Below are 7283 nucleotides of genomic sequence, written 5' to 3' on the forward strand. Positions count from 1 at the left end.
TTTGTTTTTCCATATAAAGTTGATTATTGTTCTCTCAATGTCTGTGAAGAATTAAACTCAGGGGAAGAGCACTAGGCTAGCATGCACAAAGTCACCAAGATTCAATACGGCACCTTAAAAAATTATGAAATAAAGAAAATGAGACAAAGTACAGGAACAGGTAACTATTCAATGCACCTAGGCTATGAACACAAAGTCTAGAGAGTCTTGATGATTCTGTTACAGAAGTCATTTGCTTTGGCCAAGCTTGTTGTTTAAGGTTTTGTCCGTTCTGGTCAAGATTAATTATAAGGCAGGATTAAAACCAGCTACTCTGAAGGCATGTATCCTATATTTAACCAGTGGAAGACCCAGAAGAAACGGATGGCAAGCTTTCTCAAAGGTCCACCTGGTGAGATTTTGAAGTGCTCACTCAAGTAGGAAAGACCAAGTCAGAACAAGGCTTCTTTAGCAGGATTGTCAGGATAACATTCAGGACAAAAATCAGCTCTGTTAATACAGTCTAAGAACACTTGGTAACATTCATTTTCATCAAGTTCACTTTGGTATTACCAATGCCCTAGTTCTAAACTAGGGAACCACTGTTGCCCACAATCAGGGCAATGTGAATTATCGGAGAACATCTGGGCTTAGAAAGACAACACAAGCAATATAACAGCAAAAGGCAACAAAGACAGAGAGAGGAAGGCCATAAGCAACAATCGGTCCTGTTACAATTTTCCTTGAGCAACATCTCAGTTCAACAACACTTGAGTGTTAAATCTGGCTTGTACCTCAATGCAGTTCATGATCTTGTAGTCTATTTTTTACTCAACTGCAATTCTGTCTCTGTTTTCAGGGACCACTCCAGTCTAGAATACTATTAGTCACTTACTAGCAGCACAGATCACAGAATAGCTCCTTCAAATTCCAGCGTCTTACCCAAAGCCAGACCTCAAGTCTGAAATGTTCCACAGCAGTATCATATGGTGATGGTATCACACAAACATACTCTGCTCTGCTGGTAAGATGATTATACTTGTTGAATTAGACACGTTGGCGGAGCCAGTGAGTCTCCCTGTTGATGCTGGCACTCCTGCCAGAAGGCTCCTTATAGTGATGTAGTAGGGTCAGGAAAACTTTGTGGCGTCCTCCTCGACCAATCCAATAAAGTAGTTTCGAAAGGAGCGTTATTGGGACACAGTCAAAGAAAAGTAGCTGATGTTGAACTTGCAGGATTGTCTGTGAATGCACTACAAAGCCTACTTCTGTTTGTGCCTTAGGCAGGTGGGATGGGGAGAGGTCCTGTCTCAAAGACAAATTCCAGTCAAGTTTTAAATCATGAAACAGTCAGGATCAGGGGCAAAAGACAGTTCCTCCTTCTCCACAGTACTTATCTGCAACTTCCAGGCGCCATGGATTTTGGTTTTTTGTTTTGTTTTGTTTTGTTTTCTGTTTTTTTGTTTGTTTGTTTGTTTTATTTTTTCCATTAGACTTGTTTATTCAAGTATCCGAAAACACTCTTTCCACTTCCTCCCCTCCTCCCAATACCCTCCCGCTACCCCTACTCACCCCACTCCCGCTCCTCCTCCCTCACCATTCCCAAGAGCAGTCAGGGATTCCTGCTCTGTGGGAAATCCAAGTTCCTTCCCCCACCCTCCAGGTCCAGGAAGGTGAGCATCAAAACAGGCCAGGATCCCAAAAAGCCAGTCCATGCAGACGAAACAAGACCAAGTGCCATTGTGAATTGCTTAACAGTCTTCATTTGGACCTTGGGGGCTCAGTCAGCCCTCATGTCAACCACATTCAGAGAGTCCGGTTTGATCACATGCTTGTTCAGTCCCAGTCCAGCTGGCCTTGGTGAGCTCTCATTCGATCAGTCCCCTTGTATCAGTGGGTGAATGCACCCGACGCGGTCCTGACTTCCAGTGCTGCTCCAATGTGGGTCTCCGTCTCTATCTCCATCTATCGTCAGATGAAGGCCCCCTCTGATTTTTGCTTTCCTTGCTCACGATCTCCCTCCCTCTGCTTCTCATTTGGACCTAGGGAGTTAAGTCCAGTGTTCCAATATGTGTCTCTGTCTCTATCTCCATCCATCGCCATATGAAGATTCTATGGTGACATGCGAAATATTCATCAGTATGGTTATGGGCCAAGGCCAGTTCAGGCACCCTCTCCTCTGCTGCCCAGAGTACAATCTGGGGACCTCTCCTTGGGCCTGGGAACCCCTCCAGAATCAAGTCTCTTGCAAACCCTAAAATAGCTCCCTTAGTTGAGGTATAAACTTCCCTGCTCCCATAACCATCCTTCCTCCCTCCCCCCATCCCATTCCCCCAAGCCATCCCCAATCCTCCCCCTCTCCCCTCTCCCTAACCATCTCCCCTTACTTCCTACCCCCCCCCCCCCCGTGCACTCAAGTTTGCCTGGCAATCTTGCCTACTTCTAATATCCAGGAGGATAACTATATGATTTTCTTCAGGTTCACTTTCTTATTTAGCTTATCTAGGATCCCAAATTATAGACTCAAAGACCTTTAACTATGGCTAGAATCCACTTATGAGTGAGTACATACCATATTCCTCTTTTTGGGTCTGGGTTACCTCACTCAGTAAAGCGTTTTCTATGTCCATCCATTTGCATGCAAAATTCAAGATGTCATTGTTTCTTACCACTGAGTAAAACTCTAATGTGTATATGTTCCATACCTTTTTTAACCATTCTTCTATTGAGGGGCACCTAGGTTGTTTCCATGTTCTGGCTATTACAAATAGTGCAGCTATGAACATAGTTGAACAAATACATGGCTTTTTAATACAAGCTTTTTCTCATTTTTCACAGCTAACCCCTTCCCCACTCCCTCCCATCCTGCTGCTTCCCACCTCCCCATTCCTCAGCAAGGGTAAGGTCTTCCAAGGGGAGTCAACAAATTCTGACACTTCACTTCAAAGTATGACCAAGGCCCTCTCCCTATATCTATGTTGAGCAATGTATCCCTCCAAAGAGAATGTGCTCTTAGATGTCAGTTAACACACTAAGGATAAATCCTTGTCCTACTGCCAGGGGACCCACAGACTGTGCAAACCTCATAACTGACTCCAACGTTCAGTAGACCTAATTTCATCCTTTGCACATTCTCCCACTATCACTTCAAAGTCAGTTAGCTCTCATTAGTTCAGCTCAGCTCTTTCTGTGGGTATATCCATCGTGGTCTTGATCCCTTTGCTCACATTATTACTCTTCCCTCTCTTAGGCTGGTCTTAGATTGCTCATCCTAGTGCTTTGCTGTAGATCTCTGTATCTGCTTCCATTAGTTGCTGGTTGAAGGTGCTATGCTGACAACTGAGGTAGTCATCAATGTGATTATGGGTCAGGTCAGTGTAGGTGTCCTCTCCACTGTTGCTTACGCTCTTAGCTGGAGTCATCCTTGTGGATTTATGGGGATTTCCCCTAGTGCTATGTTTCTCAATACCCCTTTAATGGCTCCCTTAATCAAGATATCTCTTTCCTTTCTCTTCCTCACTGAGGTAACCCAGACTCAAATAGACAAACACGGTATGTACTCACTCATAAGTGGGTACTGGGAGTAAAGCAAAGTCTATACAATGTTCTTCTTTAAAGAAGTTTATCAGGGTAAACTATAAATATGGTGATATTGCAATATAAGGACTAGTGCATTTCATCAACATATTCTTTATTGGTTTCAGTTTCATATAGTAATTATTCTTTCATTTAAAGCTGCTGTGGTATAATGCTCTTGTGAATTATAAAAATTTGTCACTCATTGATGTGGGAGAATGGTCTGTATTCTGTCAATTATATTTTAAATAAACACTGATTGGCCAGTAGTATAAGTGGGCCAACAAGACAGGAAGTAGAGGCAGTTTGATGAGAACAGGAGTATTCTGGGAAGAAAGACTCTCATTCCTTTGCAGTCCTGACCCGATCATGGAAGAAGCAAGAATAAGGTACTGAGCCACATGGCTAACACAGATAAAAATAATGGGCTAATAATGGCCTATATAAGTTAAAAGAGTTAATAAAAAACCTGAGATACTAGGCCAATCAGTTTATAAGTAATTTAGACCTCTATGTGATTTCTTTGGTACTTAATGATTGGGGGAACCAGGCAGGACAGAAACCACTCTCTCTCTCTCTCTCTCTCTCTCTCTCTCTCTCTCTCTCTCTCTCTCTTTCTCTCTCTCTCTCTCTCTCTCTCTCTCTCTCTCTCTCTCACACACACACACACACACACGCACATTCATATGTTCTCTCTGTCATACCTCCTGTCACACTTTTCCCAAACCATGCACATTTCCTTCTCTTGTACCCCCTCTCTTTGAAAACATCAGAGTACTAAGGTGTGATCATCCACCACCACAAGTTACTAAAGTCATTTTTCTTTGATCATTTGTCAGTATGAGCTATAATCATGACAATACAGACATCAAAGTAAAGCGAAGCAAATATACTAGTATTTTCAAAAGCTTATTCTAAACAAAAACAAAATCTGTGTGTTGGTAAAAGAAAGAGTTATTTGACAGTAACAATGTTAAGTTGATCATAATATTTTACTCTTAGTTAAATTAGTCATAAATGATTCTAAATATTTACATCATTTAAAACTTTCAAGTCGGTAAAGTCAAACTATGAAGAATAAGGAAAATAAAATTATAAAATTATATTTTATTGAAAATTTATGTTTGGTAATTGCAAAAATATATCTAAAATATTTGGCTAATATATTTTGTTAGTTTACTTTGAAACACTAGTTCATGATACAATCAGTAACAATCAACTATAAAATGTTTCAAGTATAGAAACCTTAAGGTCTTTTATAAGTAACTGAAGACATAGTAATGCTATTTTCTAGACTAATAGTCATAGAAAACAGTGCATATTACGGTCCAATATCCAATAAATTTTAATTTTAGAGATCCATCTGAACGTATAGAACTCTAAATTTTAGGTTTAATTTTTTTCCTTATGGAGGTTAGACATTATAAATTAATTTTATCCATTGAAAACATTGATAAACTTAAAATTCATTTTTCTAAGAGACCTTTTCCATAAGTCTTCTATTAGTAGTTTCATTTTCATGAACTTCTATTTTGTATGCATTTACTCTTTCTTATGGTTGAACATTCAATAATTATTCATCAGGTTAAAGTTACTAAGAATATCACATAATATAATCATATCATATTCATATCATATGTTTTCACAGTTTTTCTATGTAATATGATGGTAAGTTTTGTAGCAAATTAGATGATTTAATATAAAGTAAAATGATGTCATATAGAAGCTGTGTGTCAATTGTGAGCAAAAAAATTGAAGGCATTTCTTCTCTAGTTTTGTGAAACTGCTTGGCTATCAGTTATCTCCTCGATTCTGGTGATAGATAGATCTAATTTAAACAAATTCATTAGAGAAACAAATCATAGCAAAGTTTCATTTTAAAGGTTTGGAACAGGTTAAAAAAAGGACAGATACTGAAAACTCAGTAAGTTCTGATGTGTGGATTTTTAAGGTTTTTTGTTTGCTTGTTTATTTCGTGTTTTTTGTTATTCTTTTTGTTTATTGTTACCCACTTTTAATCTTGTAATTTCAGTGTTAGTTCGTCCCCTGAGGTATACACTTTAATTTCATCCTTTTCTGTATATGACATAAGGTCACACTGTCTTTCACAGTTTCTATCCAGTTTAAAAGATACCTGTTTTGGGACATAGATGTTTACTGGGGAAACATCTATCTCAGAGCTTTAATTTTTGTTATATAAAAAATCTAACTATAACTTCAAGGATATTGAGTCATAAGGAACCATTGTGTATATTCTTTTAAGATGGACAACTATCAAGCTGTAGATAAAATCTCCTTGCCTGTCTTATGTCACCCTCTTTTCCTACACACTATGGACTTGTATAAAAAGGAGTGGGTTAATATCAAACTCTCTTACTTCTAATTCACATCTTCTTAGATACTTACTCTAATATCTTTCATCATTAAAGGTATTGGAAATTTTGTGGTTTTTAAAATTCTGTAAGTTTTTTATTATTATCATCTTTTTATGGTTAATTGTTTAGAAATAACTGAATAAAACTCATAATGAACTTTATCAAAACTAGGCAAGGCAAAGATCAAATCAAAATTCAATACTGAAATTAATAATTTGTAAAACTATTAATTTTATTGATACTATTCAGTGATGAACATACAATTTCATAATGTACCCCATATATTATATACATTTTCCTAAAGACAAAATGTTCATGTGTATATGTGAACCCACATTTAATCAAATCTATGACATTTTTTACAAATGTAGCTTTTCAGCATTATTATATCTAGAAACTTCAGTTACATATCGACAAAAACGCTAAAAACTTAATGTTATTAAACTTCAGTGACAGTTTAATGGATCATTTCACTATATTTAAAAGATGTTTTCTAGTGATACATTTTAAGATGTAAAATAGGATATATTTACTCCCAACCACAAATATTTTGGATCTTCTGAACTAAAAGAAAAATTTTTAAGTTATATCTTCCAATTAATGCTTCAGTAGTCCATATTATTTGGAAATTATTTGTTTTAATGAATATTTATTATTTAATTTAAACTTACTATACTCTTCAGGTTTAAAGTTACCAACAAGATTTTTTAAAACATTATTAGGAAAGATTACGCAAGCCTGACTGTCATTCAATTTATTTATACTGCTGATGAATTTTGTAACAGATAATATGTGTTTATTTGAGTGTAAACTTAGGTCAAATAAAAGTTGTGTGTCTGTTCCATCTGACCTAGATAGATCTGAACTTTATTAATGTTTAAATTGGAGCAAACATTGTTATAATGTAACATTTACTTATTACACTACTATAAAAATCTTATTGGATTTTTAAAATTTTGAGATAAAAATTAATTTATGTATTCATTTGAAAAGGAATCAAATGATTTTTGGACAATACCACTAATGGTTAGGAGAATATTATAAATACAAATAAATGCATATTATATATGCATATTTGAAGACACAAATAGAATTCTCATCCTAGTTTTAAAAATTAAGGCATTCACTAAATATATTAATGCAGTAGAAGAAACACACAAGTTTCCAAAAGAATAAATAAAATGAAATGAAATAGCATAAGTTGAGACTACATGGTTAAAGGGTCAAAACTGCAACTAGAGATGTTTCACTGTTTTCAAGTAAGGAGAAATTTAGAGAACACATTTTCATTAATTTTACTGTTTTTTCCAGCTTACTTACCTTTTCTTATTAATTTAGATTAATTGAACAAAT

At 36.3% G+C, this 7283-nt stretch overlaps 1 pseudogene; it reads right to left on the minus strand.

The window, feature by feature from the left end:
- Positions 1-228: 228 nt before the first annotated feature.
- LOC125392539 (torsin-1A-interacting protein 2 pseudogene) lies at positions 229-623 on the minus strand (annotated as a pseudogene).
- Positions 624-7283: the final 6660 nt, after the last annotated feature.

Source organism: Myodes glareolus, chromosome 2 (assembly GCF_982192425.1).
Source record: "Myodes glareolus chromosome 2, mMyoGla1.1, whole genome shotgun sequence".
Taxonomy (NCBI): domain Eukaryota; kingdom Metazoa; phylum Chordata; class Mammalia; order Rodentia; family Cricetidae; genus Myodes; species Myodes glareolus.